At 43.3% G+C, this 20710-nt stretch overlaps 1 protein-coding gene across 3 annotated transcripts in view; it reads left to right on the top strand.

The window, feature by feature from the left end:
- LOC144823924 (uncharacterized) overlaps positions 1-20710 on the top strand; it is a 523537-nt gene that overhangs the window by 349494 nt on the left and 153333 nt on the right. For all 3 annotated transcript variants that reach the window (XM_078682843.1, XM_078682842.1, XM_078682844.1), the window contains one exon: positions 1937-2028. The gene's annotated coding sequence lies outside the window, so the exon portion shown is untranslated. The remainder of the gene's footprint in view (positions 1-1936; positions 2029-20710) is intronic.

Here is a 20710-nt window from a genome sequence, read left to right as displayed (position 1 = left end):
GATTACATGATTAGTGTATTATGCATTGCCTTATTTCTGCATAACAACATACCTGGTGGTTGTATTATGCATTGCATTAGTTTACCTTGCAAAGTGCCTGATTGTTGCGTTACGCATTGCATGCTTTTCATTGCAGAGTGTCTGATTGCTGCTTTACACCTTACAGTATTTTTACATTGCAAAAGTGCCTGATTCTAGCATTACAAACTGTATGACATGATATTAGGAGTACAGTAGAATGTTTACAAGTGCTCATTAATACCGCCAGATCTTACAAGCGCTGGCTGGCCTAACAACCGACCAGGAGAAATAGTACAAAACCGCATATGTTGGATTTATATCATGTGGTCTTATCGTATATCTTTGTATATAAGGTTTTTACTCGATTTTATAAAACTCATGTGGAGTCTATTTGTGGTGTCATCATTGGGTTCTTGTGAGAGTGGTTGCAAATACTTTACACATTTGTCTTGAAGATAAGCCTGACTGCTTGTGCCAAGCTACCGAGGGGGTGAGCGGGGCTTTCTAAGAAGGTGACCTTCCTTTCCCTGGCATTGTAACACGGGTCCCTACTGGCTACCGGGCGTTTTGGCATGCTGCCGAGCTGGGGGCTGATTTCGTTGATGGGGACCTGCGTGTGCTGAACGAAATTCATTTTGCTTTGTTTATTTCAAAGCACACATAGGTCTCCATCAACAAAATTAGCCCCCACCACAGTGACATCAGCCCCCAGCTCGACAGCATGCCAAAACGCCCGGTAGCCAGTCCGGCTCTGGGCCTAAGGTACCTACCTCAGCCAACCAGGTATCACGGGTCTAACAATAGCCTTTCTCCTCTTTCCCCACCATAGCGCCTGTGCTCCCCCCTCCCATCTAGGAGATGCCAGCCACATAAATAAACTGTTTGAAGAAGCACACCTCTCCTCCATCTTGTTCTCTGAGCCTGGCTGTTGGGTTCCAAAATGAAACCCGCAGGCCTGTATCACTTGTGCATGGTGCACCATCATGTCTTTTACACATGCACAAGTACAAAACACAGAATGTCGCTTTTAGGATTCCTAGTTCATCATGAACAGCAGAAATTTATATAAATTGACCTGAAAGCACACATTCATGTCTCACAGGTAAAAGCCTGTCACTATAATTCACCAACCGTAGTACTCAACCACAACCATGCTCCACACATTAAATTTGCAACAGGGACTGTGATCCACTATCACAAGGAGGGTGCTCTTGGTGCGTCCAACCCTGTTCAGGACTAGATACAAAACATAACATTGTCAAAAGACCGGGCCTAGGTCCATGTACGCACATGGAATTAGTGTGTGGCGTAACCAAAATAATCAAAAAACAGGATCCCGGGTATGTAGTTCAGGCACACAGGGCAGGGGGCATGACTGTACATTATGCAGGGGACATTCCAGTTCCAACAGTACATAATTGGCATAGAAATGTACAATGGCATCCCTATATCAAATGGGAAGTGATGCTTTTGACATTAATGGGAATGGGTCTGTTTTCGGGTATAACCAGTGTACCAGATTTGCTGTGTAAACATCATAGGCATTCACATGCATGTTTTAAAGCTCAATTACCACTCAGCCACCACCTAGTCCTTATCTGTCACAATTCCATCTTTCCTGAATTCTCTACCTGAAGATCTCTTTAATTTTCACACAATAAAGCTACCTATTTAAACACTATCTTGACCTGTAATTGACTTTCCATATTCTAATTCTCTTCCTGATTCCCACTGTCATCCCCTCTACCTAACTCGTTCCAACCTGCTGCCTCTTGCGCTCTCTCATTTTCTCCCCATCTCCCTAGCTGCCTTCTCTTCCCTCCTACTCAACCCCGTACTCCACTCAGTTGTTGATACTCTTCCTGTGATGCTGAAATAAATATATAACTTAACATATTGTTCTTTGTCTCCCAAGGTATTGCAATAGAGGCCTGATTCACCACCATACTGGAGATCTAGACCGCCACCCATTGATAATTATGTAAAGCGTGCTGACGTCCATCTTAGGTACAGTAGTCCACACCTTTTCCTATTTACTTGTTTGTCACGCTAAGCAATGAATTCATGGCACTATTAATTGCATGCATTTATAAACATTTAATAATACCTGTCATGCACAAATAATACATTAATTGACGAATGGAAAGATTGCCTAAAGACACTGTAATATAATGACGCTGTTACGCTATTATCCGTTGTGTTTGCAAATCATCCACTATTAAAGTGCTGAAATACCACTTTCTTGTGACACATTAGGAAAAGTGTACACAAGTGCAATTATCCTTACCAGGGATCATAGAGGTTTCTGATCATGTTATGTTTATATCACCGATGCCCTCTGATTGAGAGTGTTGTACAATAACAAAATAAATCGATAGTATTACACATAGAAATGAATGTTAAAAGGTGATAGTAATTTTTGTACACCTCATGCATCTTTTCCACATATAAAGGAGGCCTGCCTTTTATAATTCACATCATTTTAAAACAAAGGCGAGAAATGTTTGGTTAGTACATTCAAAAATGGCTTTTCTATTGCAAATGTAATGTTCTGAATATACGTTTTTAAAGAGGCAATTAATTTATTCTAATGGATTAGAGATGGTTTTCAGTTGTTTCCATATAGTTCTTCTTAGGATCTTAAAGCTTTGTTAATCAATGGAGGCCGACCAAATCACTGGAAAAAAATCTGAAATCAGTCCTGATTGCTGAAAATGTATATTTGTGATTGTCCCCCTAAACCCAACACTAGCGAAAGCTGGGGTGGCAGAGTGGGCTAAAGAACGGTGATGGATTAAACCCAGATCTGTTGACTGGGTGTGAGTGTTTGATTGGTTCAGATGCTCCGTCCATCAACACCCCCTTTTGTACCACTTTGTTCGCCATAAATTGGCAGGGAATGCTTAGACATGAGTCCCTTGCTCACTTTGCCACTGGATTCAAGCAAGCCGGGCTGAAGAAGGCTTAAATGCCAGAAACCGGTCCTCGGAAGCTTGTTTCCGGTCCAGGGAAGGCATGGCTTGGCAGTTCGGGCTGGACTGTTCCCATGAGGCACAGGGTCAGACTGATTTGCATATGGCCTTGTCTGAACTGGGGTGGCAGAGTGGGCTAAAGAACGGTGATGGATTAAACCCAGATCTGTTGACTGGGTGTGAGTGTTTGATTGGTTCAGATGCTCCGTCCATCACCACCCCCTTTTGTACCACTTTGTTCGCCATAACTTGGCAAGGAATTCTCAGACGTGAGTCCCTTGCTCACTTTGCCACTGGATTCAAGCAAGCCGGGCTGAAGACGGCTGAAATGCCAGAAACCGGTCCAACGAAGCTTGTTTCCGGTCCAGGGAAGGCATGGCTTGGCAGTTCGGGCTGGACTGTTCCCATGAGGCACAGGGTCAGACTGATTTGCATATAGCCATGTCTGAACTGGGGTGGCAGAGTGGGCTAAAGAACGGTGAAGGATTAAACCCAGATCTGTTGACTGGGTGTGAGTGTTTGATTGGTTCAGATGCTCCGTCCATCACCACCCCCTTTTGTACCAGGTCTCCTTTCCAGGCACTGTCTCATGGTGCCGAATCCTCTACTCACTTGCACAACCCGTTGGCACATTTGCCCCCTCAGAGCAGTTGTGTTTGTCACATCCTCTCCTGTAGACACAAGAGATGCTCTACTGAGTGGCAGGGCCGGTGACTATTGCTAAAAGTGCAATCTGCATTACAGTAAAGCTGTTATTGTTATAAATCAGGAAAAATTAGGGAGAAACCCTGTGTTTTAGATATCAGGACGGGGTAACAACAGGAAACAGAAAGGTCCCTTGAAAAAATATTAGAGTCATGTGTTGCACCAAAGAAATATAACAGTGTAACAGTTGACCTCGGAAATAAGTTAAAACAAATATACATAAAAGTGAAATTCAAATTTTAAGTTTATTCAAAATTATTGATTAAAAAGTTTTGTTGGAAAACTAGACCTAAATTAAGCATACCAAATAAAAACAATACATGAATTGCAACACACAGTGTTGAAGATCATAAACATGAAGAAAACTACACAAAAACAGTAGACACAGCATTTCGGTATAACTTGATAAAAACACCTTCTTCATGACAGTTTTCTAAAAATATTAAGCTGTTCCTTGATATACTTATGGGAACGGAACTTTCTTCAGAATGTAGATGAAACGGGAAAATATATTTTTGTATGGTACTATTATTTAATAGTTGTGTTGTGTGGATCCACCGATGAGAACAAGCATCAATTAAAAGTTGCTTTGCGTCAACAAAAAAACAGGTACACCGTGATTGTGCCACTACTTTATATGCTGCCGAATTTTTTATCATTAGAAGGAGGTAAAGCTGGTATTGTTGCTCTTGTGATATTGCACCTTGAGAGATAAAATCTATTAAAATGTCTGCGGTCTCCCTGCTCCAACACAAACGACTTCCGGTTTTTATATCTGGATATCCTGACCCGGAAGTCGTTGTGTTGGAGCAGGGAGGCGGCAGAAATGTTAATAGATTTTATCTCTCAAGTTGTAATATTTCAAGAGCAACAATACCAGCTTTACCTCCGTCTAATGATAAAAAATTCGGCAAATTCCAGGGATTTCCTGGCTTGCATTAGCGGAACTATGTCCAACCGTTAACTGTGCTGTTTTTAAGCAAATTTCGATGCTTTTTTATAATGCACTCCATTCACCTGCCATATATACGCATTCAGCGCTGCATACGTTTGTAGCGCCTCCCTAACAGCGTGGTGCCCAACGTGCGTGGGCATGACAACCCCCGAGGTGCATGGGAATTGGCGGCAGGGCACCTCCATCAGCAGAGACCTCTAGCACCTGTCTGTGCATCCTACCAGAGTCTTTTCTCGACCATAGGCTTTTTTTGTAGCAAAATGATGGCTATGTGATCATGATTTTTATGAAAATCAGTATTTTACCTTGGCAAACTTGTGTTTTTTCCCCCATGTTTTTTGTCCCCAATTTCCACACCTATGAGTGCCCCAATTGTAAATCAGATTTTGCTGTAGCTGCGAGAAAAAAATTCTTACGGGAAATATAATGGGAAAACACTTATTTTATAACGCCTACTTAACTTCTCTTCTCCTACATGGAACATACATAACATTTGACATTCCAGACCTTAGCTGACCATATAAGCGAGTGCCACATGTTGTGCTGATTCATTCACATGGGCCACAGTTGTAGGCAAATCCTAAAATACCTTTTTAAAAAAAAAAAAATTTGCAGCTTTATATAGCGCGAATTAGACCGAGGCATCGGGTGTCAGAGTGCTTTACATGAGCACCAGTTACAGATTAACACATTAATTTTTGTTAGGCCCTTGGAGATTAAGTGATTTGCCCAGAATCACAGGGTGTTGAGCGTCGTTGCCGAGACTCTAACCCGGTTCTCCAGGTCCGAGGTCGACTGCTCTAGCGGTAAGGTTACATCCTCTCCCTTTTCATTGAAATGTGCATTGGAAGCATAACTACAAAGTGTAAACTAAATATAGGTGTAAAGACATTCAAAGTGCAAATTAAATTTACAAGAAATGGGAAATAAAGTGAGATTCTAAACAAAAGGACATTGAGGGATTCCAGGTGCTTTCGATGGTGAACCAGCAGTGGCACACTACGCACTAACATTTCTTTCTCGGCACTGTCAATCAAGCCAAGGGCGGATCAATATGAAAAGGAAAGGATCCCAGTGTAGTAAATTCACAAAGGGGTGAAAGCATACAACAATGTATATTGAAACTTCAAAGAGACACAGAAGAAAATCATTTCAAACAATGTTGTTTAATCACATTGGAGGGCGTGGTTATTCACATGTAGGACTTTGGAAAAAGCTATCTTATAAATAATTGCATAAACGGTGCCACAGGGGAAGGGAAAGGGAAAGTTCAAGGAAATTAGTGGTGGGTAGGGTTTTTTTGGTTGGTCGTGACAGTAAATCACCCACAATACTGGTATATGGAATGCGTATATACAACATATGTATACTCTAAATATTAAAAACACAATGCCATTTATCACACATAGAGTCACAGTTAATTAATCACTGTTGAACGGATGATGGCAGATTTTCTGAAGTCGACGTTTCGACCCCTTGTCTGCAGGTGTTTAAGCCCTTACTGTTGGGGTCTTCATCAGGACTAGTGTGGTGTGATGGGGGTGTGGTGTGTGAGGGGTGAACAAGGGCTGATCAAGACCGGACCTTTCTTGAAACCGGTTTCTTTCTTTTATATATGTTGCTTGTTGAAGAATGCTGTAGCTATGACATAAGAGTGTAATCATTACAAAGTGTGTGGTATATCATAACATTTGATAGCCATTCGATGGTGGCAGCGTACAAGACACCAATCTTGGTGGGTTTCAGAGAGGAGTGTTTAGTTCCGCTCTGAAGAACAGACTTTTTTTTGGTTGGTGATAATGTCCAGCAGAAGGTGTTCCAGAGGCATATGTGAGTGATAGTGAAGTGGCAGTCTTTTCAGGTATGTAGTTTTCTCTGGGATCTCAAGGAGGTTTTCTTAATTGGAGTGACTTGGGCAGAAGATTGGGTAGATCAGATATTTTCTTACAGTTACATGGGTGCTGAGCCTTTTATGCATTTGTAAGTGAGGCACATATTCTTAAAATAAATTCTGGATAGCATGGGCAGCCATTAGTGCCTTCTCAGATCGGGTGAGACAGCTGTTTTTTCCTTTGCCTGATAATGAGACATGACTAATTGGTATTGGATTTGTGGGGGTCCATCGTAAAACAGCATCGCCCTAGTCCGGGCACAATTTGCGGATGCACACAATGCCTTGGGATTGTTTTCTGGAGGAAGGAATGGTCAATCAGTTTAATTTGCATTATTGCTCGTATTTCAGTGCTGATATGTACTGTGTTTCCCAAGGTGTTGGGGGCTGATAAATCAAATTAATTTGTTTAAGTAGGTTTGTTGGGCCTAGGATTTTTCACACCCGTTTTTCAATTGTTAATTTTTTTGGGGGCGGTTTTGGCTACTTTTGCCCATCCTTGATGTCTTATAGGCATTTGAGATTGGTCCCTGCGTTGTGTGATACGCAGGAATGTTTTAGGTATTAGTCCTATGAGTGGAAGCCAAGATATTGGACCTGAGAAGAGTGAAAGGTGAAGCAGAGGAGAGCTTCTTAAGAGGCGCCACATGTGACCACGTGAAATGGGGAGTACAGGTCTCCAAGTCTAACTTTTTGCTGTAATCTGAAAGTATGGGTTTGTACCATTCGCGAGAGTCATCTGAGATGTATACCAATTGAAGGTGATTGAGAAGTCCATTGTTGTGCATCATATTAAATGTAGACAGAGAGGTCGAAGAGGAGGAATGGAGTATATTGAGGATGTTCATGCTGCAAATCCTAGCAGCTCACCCCCGACATTGATCTCTGCCTAGGAAGAAGCTTGGTTTGTTTGTATTGAGGACATTATAGTAGGGGTGGGCGGGCAGCTACGCTCCGTCCACGGAGCATGCGTAGTGCCGTCTGCTACGCATTTTGCGGTGCTGGCGTAGTAGCCGGCACTACGCATGCTCCGTGGACGAGCGTAGCTGGCCCGCCACCCGCCTCCCTCCCGCCCTCAGTAAATACCCCCTTCAATGTTTAAATAAGTTTAAAACCACTTACCTGGTCCGCGCGCGTCCCGGGGCTCCCTCGTCTTTTTCAGTGCGCGTCTTGAACCCTAATGCGCATGCGTGGCCGCCCGCAGAATATTGTGCTTCAGAGAGGGAGTGCACCAACCAGGTCTTAGGCAAGCGAATCTTGGTTAGAACCCACTTCTCTAGGGTGGACATGTTGACAGCTCCAAGGTGGTCTTCACTGGCAAGAAGCTTACATCCCCCCAAGCCCTGTTGTTTAATTCCAGATGTGACATGGATGAGACACGTGCCTGCGACGTCAGCTGTGAACAAGAGCTCCTGCAGCCCCTTCTTATCCTGTCACACTTTTGCTTTAAATAGACTGAACCACCTACATGCATGGCTGGCAGAGTAGAGGGAACGCGCATTCTCTGACACCAGCTGCTGAGCGTAGGGGGTACTTTCCCTTATTCTGTAATGTGAGCAGTGCTAAATTTGAGCATATGGTTGTAGGTGAGGCACATCGGCACTCATTTTAGGGAGCCTGCTCTTAGTTCATATCAACAGACTGATCCAGATCAAGAGAAAAAAACACAAAAGAGGAAAAGGAGGATGAGAAACACAGAGAACAGCGACAAAGTCAATAGGTCTTGCCTTTGAGACCTTATAAGTGTTTTGCCATGCAGCATATATATATATATATATATATATATATATAAAACGAAAGTATGTCTGTCTGTCTGTCTGTCTGTTTGTCCTTTATGCATTACTACACCATTGATCCGATTGCCATGAAACTTTGGGAAGTTGTTGAGTACACTCCCACGAAGGTTTCTGGCATACATTTTTTTAAATATCGGCACCCAGGGCCCTCATAATCTTTCGAATACTGATGTACGCACCAGACGGAAAAACAAAAAATCGTGTATCCACAAGCACTCGAATAAATAAATAGAATTAAAAGAGCACTTTGAAATGTTTTGCATATTAAAATGAATAAGTTTCAATAAAAATGACACAATGTAAATTGAATGTTATCATAACGAGTTTCCTTGAATTTACTTTCTACAGAGATCGCAGCAACACGCAACGGGTAAGCTACTATATATATATATATATATATATATATATATATATATATATATATATTTATGTATATTTATATATCCATATCCATACTAATATTATAAAGAGAGAGCCCAACCCTTTGAGGCGGGTAATCTCAGTAACCACAGCACCAATCACAACACCCAATACAGCGTTGGAAAGGGCAGTTGCAGCAGAAGGACATAGGCTATGCAGATGGCCACCATATACATTTTTTTTTAATTGTTTTTATTAACTTTTCAAGAAACAGTGGTGTACATCACAATCATACAGTGCAAGTACTGTAGGACACCATATACATTTAAAAGGTAAAAGAACCGTGCCAGCAAAGTAGTCCCTTGTGGGCGTGTCTGCGTTGTGCTGTGGGTGTGGGCTGGGGGCCTGACTAACGCTGGGGGCGTGTGGTACGGCCATCACATCGTGGGCTGTGGGCGTGTGCTGGGGGCGTGACAAACGCTGGGGGTGTGTGTCCTTCATTTGTTGTGAGTCGTACATACAATCGCCAATTACGTTGCTGCGCAGCATCAAGGGGCACGCTGGGGGCGTGACACGCTGGGGGCGTGAGAAACACTGGAGGCGTGTGTCCGGCCTTCATGCCATGTGAACGCAATTGCGCCGCATCAAGGGGCACGCTGGGGGCGTGTGAAACACTGGGGGCATGTGCTACGTTCCACCCTTCATGCCATGTGGGTCGTACATTAATCAGAAGATCGTCTGCTGTGGCCGTGTGCTGGGGGCATGACAAACGCATTCAGCTGGAGGCCTGGTAAGTAACATTATTGCAGCCTTTCCTGCGCGCTGTTACTGAACTCTCTCATTCAACGAAATTAGACGCGCCTGCTACCATCAACCAGGGCTCTAGCCGTGCTCAGGCGGCGGATTAGTACACTAATTACACGCACCTGATAACATCAACCAGGGCTGCAGCTGGGCCACAAGCGGGGGAACACGCGCCTGCTAACATGAAACAGGCCTGCATCTGGGCCTCAAGCGGGGGAACACGCAAATGAGCGTGTCTGCGGGAACAATTACTGCAGCCTCTCCTACTCGCTGTCACTGAACTCTCCCATTAAACGGATTTACCCGCGGCTGATAACTCTCTCATTCAACGACATTACACGCGCCTGCTAACATCAACCAGGGCTGTAGCCGGGCTCAGGCGGCGGATCACTACACCAATTACACGTGCCTGCTAATATCAACCAGAGCTGCAGCTGGCCCTTCTCCATCCCTATTCTGATGAAACAAACAAATGTTGTCTACCGCGAGATTTTAAAATAAATTGCCCTTGCCAAATACACACATTCTATTTCATACCCGGACAACGTTGGAACAGGCTGCTACTATATATATAAAAAACACATTTTTTAAATAAATTAAGCACGTCTAGAAAATCACTTTAGATGTAGACAAATCGGGAAAAACAAAAGAAAAGCAAGTGCTGTATTAGGCACCAGTTTTTTTCCACTATGCTCCTGGCTGACCAGATTTCAGCTGATCGCGCCTGATGGCTACATGTGGATTGGGGCTCTGACCCAGGTCTCCCGCTAGGACTTCGCCTACGCCCTGGGCCCCTCCGAGTATCAACCCCTATGCTCCCGCCCCACCCAGACTACACCAGCTACCGGGTAAGCTACTACCCTCCTTTGTGCTCTGTTTTGTCATGCTTGCTTTTCACCACTGACTGGACTCCTCCTGATCTAGGGGTTGCCTCTGAGCGGAATCAATCCACCCCCATTGAGGCTCCAGCAAACTTTTGCACTCCTTTAGCCTGCACGAATAAAACTCACTTACTCCTCACAGCCCTTTGCCTCATACTCTTGGTGGTCTCTCCGTTGGGCACAAGCCTTGCTGGCCCACCAACACCGTCCTCTTCATCCTCGATACCTTCTTTTCACCGCGTCAAGCACCCTTCAATCGGTAACCTGGTCCTGATGATGATCCTAATCTACATGGATCGAAACGTCGTCAACATCCCAGCACAATTTGTGGCGCAATATACTCTGGTTCACTAAAATGCCTAACTCTGTATACATTTAGGTAAATACTTACCTGTGAACCCCAAGTATTCTGTATTCATTATCACATTTTCACTTTGCGCCGTCTACAGCTGTTCACTTGTCACCTGCGCGGTCCACCTAGAGTGTCACGAGCACTTGTGTGCTCATAGTTCATCGGGTTACTTACCTATTTATTGCTTACAGTGCTGTAATAACTGATCCCAATTTGTCCGTACCCTTTTAAGTTCTTTTTCTCTCTTGCATTTATTCAATATATGATACCCTTGGCACATTTAACTAAACCATGAGTCTCCCTATCTTCCTTTCATGCAATGATTTGTGCATGCTTACCTACTAGTCTCGTAAAAATACCATTTAAAATATTGTTGTACGTATACCCTGCAAGGGACAGATCATGAAATGCACCTAAAAGAGATAACTACTCTTTTTAACGTTTTATATTGCTTCTTATTATTGAATGTCTCTTTTTACTTCTCTGGTGCATCTGTTAAAAACTGCGGTGTTTATTCAGAACACGAAAGAGAAAGTGTTCAGAAATAAATAAAAATCACAGACACAAATAGATGCTGAATACACCCACTCAGTAACACATAAGCACACAGACACAAACAGATGCTTATCACAACCTCTTAGAAAGCTATTGATAAACAAAAGCTTTCTTTGCTGCACAGTCTTAAACTTGTATAACTAGGGAAACAAGCCTAACTTAAGGATGGGACATTTAATCAAATTTAAAACGCCAATCCCCAAATCTGAGTAAAGACCAAGTTGGGCACTAACTCCAGTTTGGGCCTAACTTGCTGTTACAACCCATGAGTGAAGCAGGGACACCAGCGTTTAATTCCTTGCAGGCCATTTCAAACCTAGGACCCATCACATATGCGCCTTGTGCGCAACTGGAAACTGGGTGGGAGGGGCATCATTCACTAATTTAATGTCAATGTATACCTCGCTGCGCCAAAAAGGATGGGGCTAAGCTGCGCACTCAGTGAACACTTAATCCTGTGCAACGAGCATTCAGGGAGTGCGCAACCAGCATTCAGGAAGTGCCTAACCCTCACACAGAAACCACACAATTTGCTGGACTGTTGTGATTCGAGCTTACATTTTCTGAAATTCTGTTTAGTCCCAAAAAATATAGAAGAAATTTGCTTCACATGTCTTTATGCAGTGTAAGTTGTTGGAAATGGTAGGAAGTGCCTTTACTACCGGAAATAAAGCATGCCCATGCTTGTCTCTCCAACAGTATATCTATGCACACATGCTGTGTCACACTACACCTGCGGCTCACCTACAAATAACTGAACATTAACTTTTGATCCTAATGTGCTCCGTTTGTACTTGCATCTTCGGGAACCAAGAATTACAGAAGAGTCGTTTTTTCTTACCAGCTGGTTTAGATGCAAACTAAATACTCCCACCCATTCCTGAAAGCCAAAAGAATCCCCCTATTTAAAACCCTTCTGCCGGAGAACGCCACAGTGTAACTGATGGTAAAATTACGGCTGTGGTAAATGTTTCACTCACCGCTTTCCCACCACCAAAAACAAGAACGTCTAACGGTAGGATTTATGACCAAAAATAAGATTGGCTCTGTGTCAAACTTGTTTCCCCATGTACTACACAAATTGTAGGCTACTCAACCTCAAGTGAATGGTGCTTGCCACAGAGGATCATTTCCTTCTGTTGGTTGCTGGTTTGTGTTTGTGAGTTGTGCAGTCTGTAGCATTCGCACAGAAAAGCTATAATTGTTTTATAAAACAAATTGCCGCACACTTACCACTGGCATCACAGTGCACTTGCTCAAATGATGACACCGCAGATGTTGTTCTTCTGTACTTTTTTGTTTTAATTTTTAAGCATGTTTTTTGAAGAACACTTTCAGAGCCCCCTGTAAAGGTAAAGCAATAAGTGGCATCACTAGCTCTCGTTAGATAGGTAGCAGCTACGCTGCACAAGTGCGACAGTCATTTTGTAATCTGGATCTTTACATCATCGGAAATGAAAGAAAACAGACGACAGGCAGAGGGAGTACCAAACATGTAGCAGAGCTCAAACGTGAGCTGAAAAGTAAACGCAGCTAATACATTCTAAATTATGGAGCAGAGATTGGAACACAAGCAGGAAACATACATAAACATGTGTACTGAGAAATCCACAGCTGCATTTGTGCTCAGAGGGTGAGGGGTGGGCTCTTAACATTAAGGGGAAGGGGGAAAGCCAAAAATAAAAAGAAACTGCAGAGTCTCTTGTTTTTAAAATAATGGCTATTTTCATTATCTATTGCATTGGTACCCACTTAATTATTTTAAAATGATGAAGGCTAAGTTGACCCTGCAATTCCCAGTTCTCTATTGACTTGGGTTGGTGTCTTGGAAATCACCCTGATGTAGGCAGCAGTGCTTGAGGGAGATAGCTGATTTTATAGCCCCCTGAGAGAAGATGGAAAGGGTCAGATCCTAAAGCATCACTGTATTTGTGAATGACCAGAAGTTATTCTCGTTCAATTTGGTCATGTGTGAGTCAAGACCTAGGAAGGTTACAAAGGTTAACCCGGAGACCCTGTACAATAAACTGGTAAGCGGAGGTTTACGGGACCACCTTAGGATCATCAGTGGGTTTGGGGAACAGAGAGTAAGGCCATGGCCACGTAGACTTTAGGGTAAGCTTGATTCTCAGAGAATTAAATTAAACACAGCCATTGCTGGAAACTTAAGAGTGAGAAGGACCCTGTGGGGCTTTGGGACAATCAGGAGCTTTGGAGATCTGGTGATGTGTGGGTATATCAGGGCCCTAGTGTGTGCACTATACTAGGGAGCTGCCAGTAAATATAAACCTCCGGGAATCTCATGGTAGGGAAGGACATCCCTTACGCGAGTGTAAGCAGGACTGTGGGTAAGAATGATCAAGAGATACAGACCTAATGGTGAACAGAGAAAAATGGAACCAGTGGGTGATGGTGAACAGAATTCCAATGGCACATATGAGTGAACAGTAGTACCCTCTGTGGACCTCAGTGTGAGTAGGAGCCTCAGGGATATGAACCTCAAGGGACCTAAGAGTGGAAATGAGTTTAAGGGTCCTGAGTGAGAGTAAATTGTTTGGGACCCACTGATGATGATGCGCAAGAGTCTCACTGTCTTAGGATGAGCACAGCACGCAGTTCCTTGAGAGTGAATAGAAACCAAACCTATGGGTAAACATTATCCTCTGAGGAGCTGTTGGCCAATGCAAAGTGATAATCCCTGTTGGAAATTGGGTTTGTGGTTGGCAGAGGTATGTACTCTACCTAAGCAGGAACCACAATCCTAGTCAGCCTAAGTCCCAAACACCCCTTAAATTTACCAGTGCTCACCCTCTGGTAGCTTGGCACTGAGCTGTCAAGCTTAACTTAAGAGGCAATGTGTAAAGTATTTGTGCAACACTTCAAACAGTAAAACTGTGAAAACACCACACACAAAGATTCCACACCAAGTTAGAAAAATAGCTCTCGATTCAATAAATTAAACAAGACCAACACAACAAAAATTCAATGAGTAGAAGTTAAGATATTAATTTTGAGAGAATAAATGTAAAAATAGCACTTAAAAGCAATAAACGCCTATGTGGGATATCTGGTTGTTCTGGACATAGACAAAGTCAAAAGTTCAGGCTGACCATGATAGAGCACGGGCTGGATACAGGGAAGCCCGCTGAACAAAAGTACCTTGATCAGTGTTGCAAAACGAAGATGTGGATTGCAGTCGACTGATGCGTCGGTGTCAATCCTGCAATTGAGGTGATGCATCGATTTTCTCCATACAATGATGATGATGGGCTAATTCCGAAGCACCGGTTCCACGATGCGACGGTTCCGAAGCCGATGCCCCAGGATTCTCCACGCAGTCAAGGGTATGCATTGATTGTTCCTCTGCAGTGGCTGCAATGCGGTGGTTCATATGGCAATGCACTGGTTCTGTGTGCGATGCACCAGTTCTGTTCCCGCAAAAGCGACAATACGTCAATTCTGTTTTCACAGCAGAGAATGAATTGGTTCTTCTGTAGCAAACACCTGGGTCCACTCCCAATGGACCAGGCTCAGTACCAGGGTGAAATACTTTGATGTCCCTGAGTCTTAGGACAGGAGACTAGTCAGCTAGCCCTTGGAGTAACTCTGACTGGGTAAAGACTGGACATTCAACACTAAACCAAGACCAAGCAGCAGGCAGTAGGGCAACACAGCAAGGCAGCAGTCTTCCAGGGCAGCAGTCCAGCAGATTGGCAGTCTTTAAGCACTGCAGTACTTCTTCCTGGTAGAGTGGGTTCAATTCCAGAAGTGTACTGAGTTGTTAGGGTCAGAAGTCCAGTACTTATACCCAGTACTGCCTTTGAAGTGGGGGTGACTTTAAAGAAAGAAGGGTCTTTGAAGTGCACAAAGGTCCTTCCTTCCTGCTCAGGATCCAGACTCACTAGAGGGGGGTATGCAACTCTTTGTGTGTGGACAGGACAAAGCCTATTCAGGTGTAAATGTGAAGATGCGCACAGCTCCTACCTCCCATCCTCCCAGGAAGACGCATGAAGTCACACCCAGGTTCCCTCTGTGTGTGGCTGTATAGAGGGAATATACAAAGTCCAGCTGTCACCAATCCCAGCCAGTGATCGGAGACCGTCAGCAGACACCAAATGGCTAAGAGCAGGAAAATGCAGAACGTTCTAAAAGTGGCATTTTCAGAGTAGTAATAACAAATCTAACTTTACTATTAAAAAGGATTTATCATTACCATTCCATAGGTACAAAACATGACATATCTGCCTTCTCTCAATTAGGAATTACAGCGTATTAGATGTAACAAGGAATCCCCAATGTTAGCCTGTGAGCAATGAAAAAGCAATGTGACCATTTTTCACTACCAGGACATGTAAAACTTAAAACACACGTTCTACTTTTAGTTACATAGCACCCTGCCCTAAGAAGTGACAAGGGCCTACTTTAGGGGTGACTTATATGTAATAAAATGGGAGTTTAAGGCTTGGCACAGGATTAGTTCTCCCTGAAGTAACGCTTATTTTCCCTGGTAAGAGAAACCTAGTTACGGTTATATTGGAGCGCCTAGGAATTCATGATATGCGCTCTGAAGGGGGCGAAGTAAAACAAATCAGTCAACTAACTCTTAAGCATTGTGCTCAGGAAACTAGCCAGGATCTACAGTATTAGAGGAACAAGATATCTGTTGTGCCCTTCCTAATTTCTCAGGAGGACATGGACCTATTTCCATATCTTTGCAGAATCCCAGATTGGATGCTGCAAAATGAAATCCTGCATTTGAGGATAGGAATCGACCTGGGATGGTGGATGCCGGAGCTGAAAGCAAAAATAGTCGAGAACCAGGGTAATTGTCCATGTAAGCGGGTTAAAAAATACTCAGCGAGCCACCTGTTGGTGGATTGTGTATTTTTCCTAGAGGAAAGGAAGAAGATTCTTCTTCCTATTTTTAAGAAATATGGGATGCAGTTGAGGGAAATTGGCCTAAACCTTATATGTGATATGTGGTTTGAGATACCAGGATGTAGCCATTGCCATCAGCCAATATTTGCGTAAAATTGTATCATCCTATGCCAGGATTTCATCTTCTTTACTGTCCTACACTGGTGTCAGTGTTCCATTTACGGTTCCATTTACGGTTGCAGGGATGTTCCTTGAACCATTACGTAGATGTAGATCAAATTAGGAAGATGCCCTGGTTATGAGAGTGGCCCCATACTTGGGTAACTGGGTTTGTAAACGAGACCAGACTGACTAAGATCTTGCGAATTGTTATAATTATGGCCCTCCACAATGCACTTTATTTCTTATAACTGAGATTTGATGTCTATGCGCCAGCATTGCTAATTGTCGTATGAAGCCTTGACAAATGAGATTTTTTTTAAAACTATTTTATATGTTGTTGGTTAAACTGATGCACCTTGAAATGTTTTGATACATGTGGGATAAGTTGAATTCAGACTGCGCAGTGAGTTTAAGTAGAAGATATTTCACTTTATATACTATTTTAAACACGTTTAAAGTTGATGTTATGTGTTAGTTCTATTGGTTTAAGTAAATTCTAGTTACTGGTGGTTTTATGCAATTTGTAATTGTATTATGTCAATGAACTGGGTAGTATGCATTATTTCTGCAAGAATGTATTTCTTGGAAATAAAATTAATCTGAATCTGAAATCCCAAGTCTACATGGCAGTGTAAACTGTACACACAGGCTCTGCAGTGGAAGGCCTGAGACATGTTTCAGAGCTACTTGAGTGGGTGGCACAAGCAGTGCTGCATTTCCACTAGTAGCATTTAAGTTACAGGCCCTGGGAATATGTAGTGCACTTTACGAGAGGCTTCTAAGTAAATAAAATGTGATCATTGTGGATACATCAATCAAACTATGTTTAGGGGAGAGAGTACATGCACTGCTGATTAGCAGGGGTAAAGTGCCCAGAGTACTAGGGCCAACAAAAAGGGATCATCAGAAATATGAGGTAAGCAGGCAAAAAGTCTGTGGAAGACCACCCTAAGGTGTCACGTCTAACAATCCCCATGAATGAGAAGGCGCTTTGGGACTACTGGCAGGGAGGGAACTCCGTGATCTGAGCATGAGCAAGGCTTATAAGAGATGTATAGACATGAAGATGCATCAGAACAACTAAAGAGTAAGGAAAAATAGAAAGGCTACTTGTTCTTTTCCCTGGGTAATAATTGAATAAACAAAGTGGACAAGTCCTTGGTAGGTGTAGAGGTCCTAGTTCTTGACCTGTACCTATGCAGAAGGAGCGCAAACAACAGATCGTTGTTTAAGGGAACCCCTCAAATCTGTTTAAGGGAACCCCTCACCCACCTACATAGTAGGTGGCATACTACATCATCGAAGCCCAGCTGGATTACCGAGTGCAATCCAGCTGTGCATCCACGCCTGAACTACAGCGGAGCGGGTTGTCGTGTAGAAATTGCAAAGTGCTACGTGAAGTGAAACTATGTGCTAAAAAAATATCTATAGGAAATACCCTTATGACATGAAGATGAACATCAGAGACAAATGAATAAAGTGAGGGAATAGTGGTGTTTCCAAATATGGCCAATGTGACTGATCCTACAAGCTGTAAATTCTTTAACATACCACATATTTATCCCAAAATTAGCCTTGGTACTAACCTAACAATATTTCGTGAAAGTCTGTAATCTGTGAATGTGGGCCACTTTTTTCGGGTGCCTAGGCCTATTTTTGATCCCAATCCGACTCTGAGAGAGAGATAAAGGGCCAGGGAGTGTCTGGTTTTGGATCAAAGAAACATGATTGTTTTATAAATCAAGCGTGAATGTGAGCAGGGAGCAGTAACACTCCACATAGTGGAAATGGGAAGAATGAGAAGAACATGAGTCCCAGAATACCGACGAGCCAGGAATCAAAACATCTGATTTGATTGTTTTTGGAAGGCTATAGAATAAGTATGGCTGGGGACTACAGAGAAATGGTAAATATCATGTAGGGTTCCCCAGAGGCCCCCCACCCCCTTCCTTCCCCTTCTGCTGCTAACTAGTGATTACAGTCGAAGCGCGGTCTGCCCACAACCCACAATAAGTATTTTTTCCCACAGTGTTCCATTTGTTTGTGGCAGCTCACAATTCTATAACTCACTCAGACCTTTCTTTGGTAAATACATCCCTGTTCTGCATGGTGTGTCATTCACAAACTTGCCTGGCGAGCAGGAGAATTTCGGAGAACCGGCTCTTACTTAACAAGAGAAACTATAAGCCAAACTTGCAATGTTAAGAGGACGTTGGAAGAATCATATTGCAAATGGCTGTAATGTTTTGTTAGACTGCTAACGGCTATAGTATTTTGTTAGACGTGTGTAGAATTAGTAGTGGCTGGTCTGTCGATAGAGTGGTGAGGGCGTGAGGCGTGGAAGAGGGGGACAGAGAGATAAAAAGATTTTAAAAACCACTTACCCGGAGAAGTAGCTGCGAGGGGGTGTTTGGGGTGTTACACCCTCTAATAAATGTATTCTGTAGTAAATAGTTGGGCACAGATGCTTTAAGTCGGGTATGGGGAGGTGCTTAAGCCCCCTCCTCCCGTGCCGCTCATATAATGTATTTTAGCCAGAGTCATTGTTGGGAGTTATGAAGCTCACACACCCCCAATCTTACCCATCAAGATACCCCCATGATCATACTTTGGATTCATTTTTGTGTCTTTATATGTAGATATGTTTCTGTCTGCCTCTGCTTGCCTACCTACACAATGTACTTCCTTTTCTACATAGTTCTATGTACGTGTGTGTCTCTGTCCATCTCAGTTTTTTCTACTCTTCTGGAAGCCCTGTGTTCGCTCTCAGCATCTTGTGAATCACCACCGGTATATTCATTGACGACACCCTGTAAATCCTACCTAGTGCTGAGGAACCCCTTCTTCTGTTCGCTATGCACGCACATCCATCATGCTCATCTTGTGTTTATATGGTGAATTGAAGGGGCAGTTTGAGGTCTGCTTGCCTTGTATTTCGACACCCACATTCGCCTGGGTGGGACTGGGCATACTCTTGCCACTTGTCTCAACACCCAATAATCTCTGAGGTTCTATGATTGATTACCTTGTCCTGTGCATGTGGGTCCTTCCATAGTTCTCACAAGTTTGGGTGGCCGAACAAGGCATGCGGTTGTGTTTCCTGACCGAGGACAAGGCCTGGTAAGAAGAACAGCACAACTGTGGCTAAGTACAAAACTTGTTTGGCATCCCCTCTATACATGCCCTGCAAAGGCCAAATCTGACGAAAACTTTACTAGAGTCCATTTTGACATGTGCTATTTTTAGCTCTGGCTTGCTAGCTCAGACCTACTGTTAGCAATTCTTTCAAATATGCACAAAGTGAGCCCTCACTTTTCTGCTTTTGGCTGCTTAGTTTGTCATTCAGCCTCCATTAAGTGCTTGCATTGCAATGCATGAGGGACTCTTTTACATCTCAAAAGTACACTAAACCATTGGATATTCAATCCAATATTTTATCTCGAACACACATTACATACATAAAGCAATCATTTTTGTTTTGATTTTTTTCACTGCAGAAGACATCAATTTTTTTTGTGGAGCAGATCGAATGCCCTTGCCAATGCTTGTCTTACATATGACCAGCTTGCCCTCAATTCCATAATGCACCAGCGACAAAAGGGGTAAGGCAGGGAACATTTAAAATTAATGATTTTCTTTTGCTCACAGTGAAAAAACGACCATAAACATCTCAGGTTTGCTTCATTTATCAGCAGTACGTAAAAGTACCCTGAAGGTTGGCAGTAGAGCGTGAGGAAAGCAGGGGAGGGATAAGGAGTGCTGATCTCTGCTGTTCCGGTTAAGTGAGGTCTAATCCTTTTAGGATAGAGTAGGATATCCTGTTATAGAGCCTTGATCTGCCGCTGTCTGTGCAGCGCTGCATCTGAGCACACAGAAGAGACCAAAGGTGTTGGCACCAGTGCTTAATTTGAGCAGGTGCTTTCAGGTGCTCCGCACCGGATGTCTGTCATGACAACGCAGGCTTTACCCCGCGCTGCCATTACGACGCATCCATTACAACGCAAGTCGTTACAACGACTTGCGCTGTAGGTGCTGGATTGTGGAATAGTTACATTTTCTATTCCAACTCCAGCCCACGTAACAGTAGGGAAGGTTTTGGAATACAAAATAAAACTATTCCTTTACCAAGAGCGCCCTCCAGCGTAAGTCTTTGTAACGACTTGCGTTGTGATGGCAGCGTCGTAATGGCAGCGCGGTGTAAAGCCCGCGTTGTCATGGCTGTCTCCCCTCAGCACCGGGGCTACAATTTCTGACCCTGCAGGTGGTGGTCTCAATATTAATTGTTCAAATTCAGAATAAAAAGAATAACATTCATTGCATGGTGACTGGCTGGTAAATGTTCATAGACAGGCCAGCATACGACTGTCCAGGCAGGCAT

The sequence above is a fragment of the Lissotriton helveticus genome, chromosome 3_1, assembly GCF_964261635.1.
Source record: "Lissotriton helveticus chromosome 3_1, aLisHel1.1, whole genome shotgun sequence".
Taxonomy (NCBI): domain Eukaryota; kingdom Metazoa; phylum Chordata; class Amphibia; order Caudata; family Salamandridae; genus Lissotriton; species Lissotriton helveticus.
The sequence above is the reverse complement of the archived record's forward strand: the minus strand, read 5'-3'. Positions and strand labels throughout refer to the sequence as shown.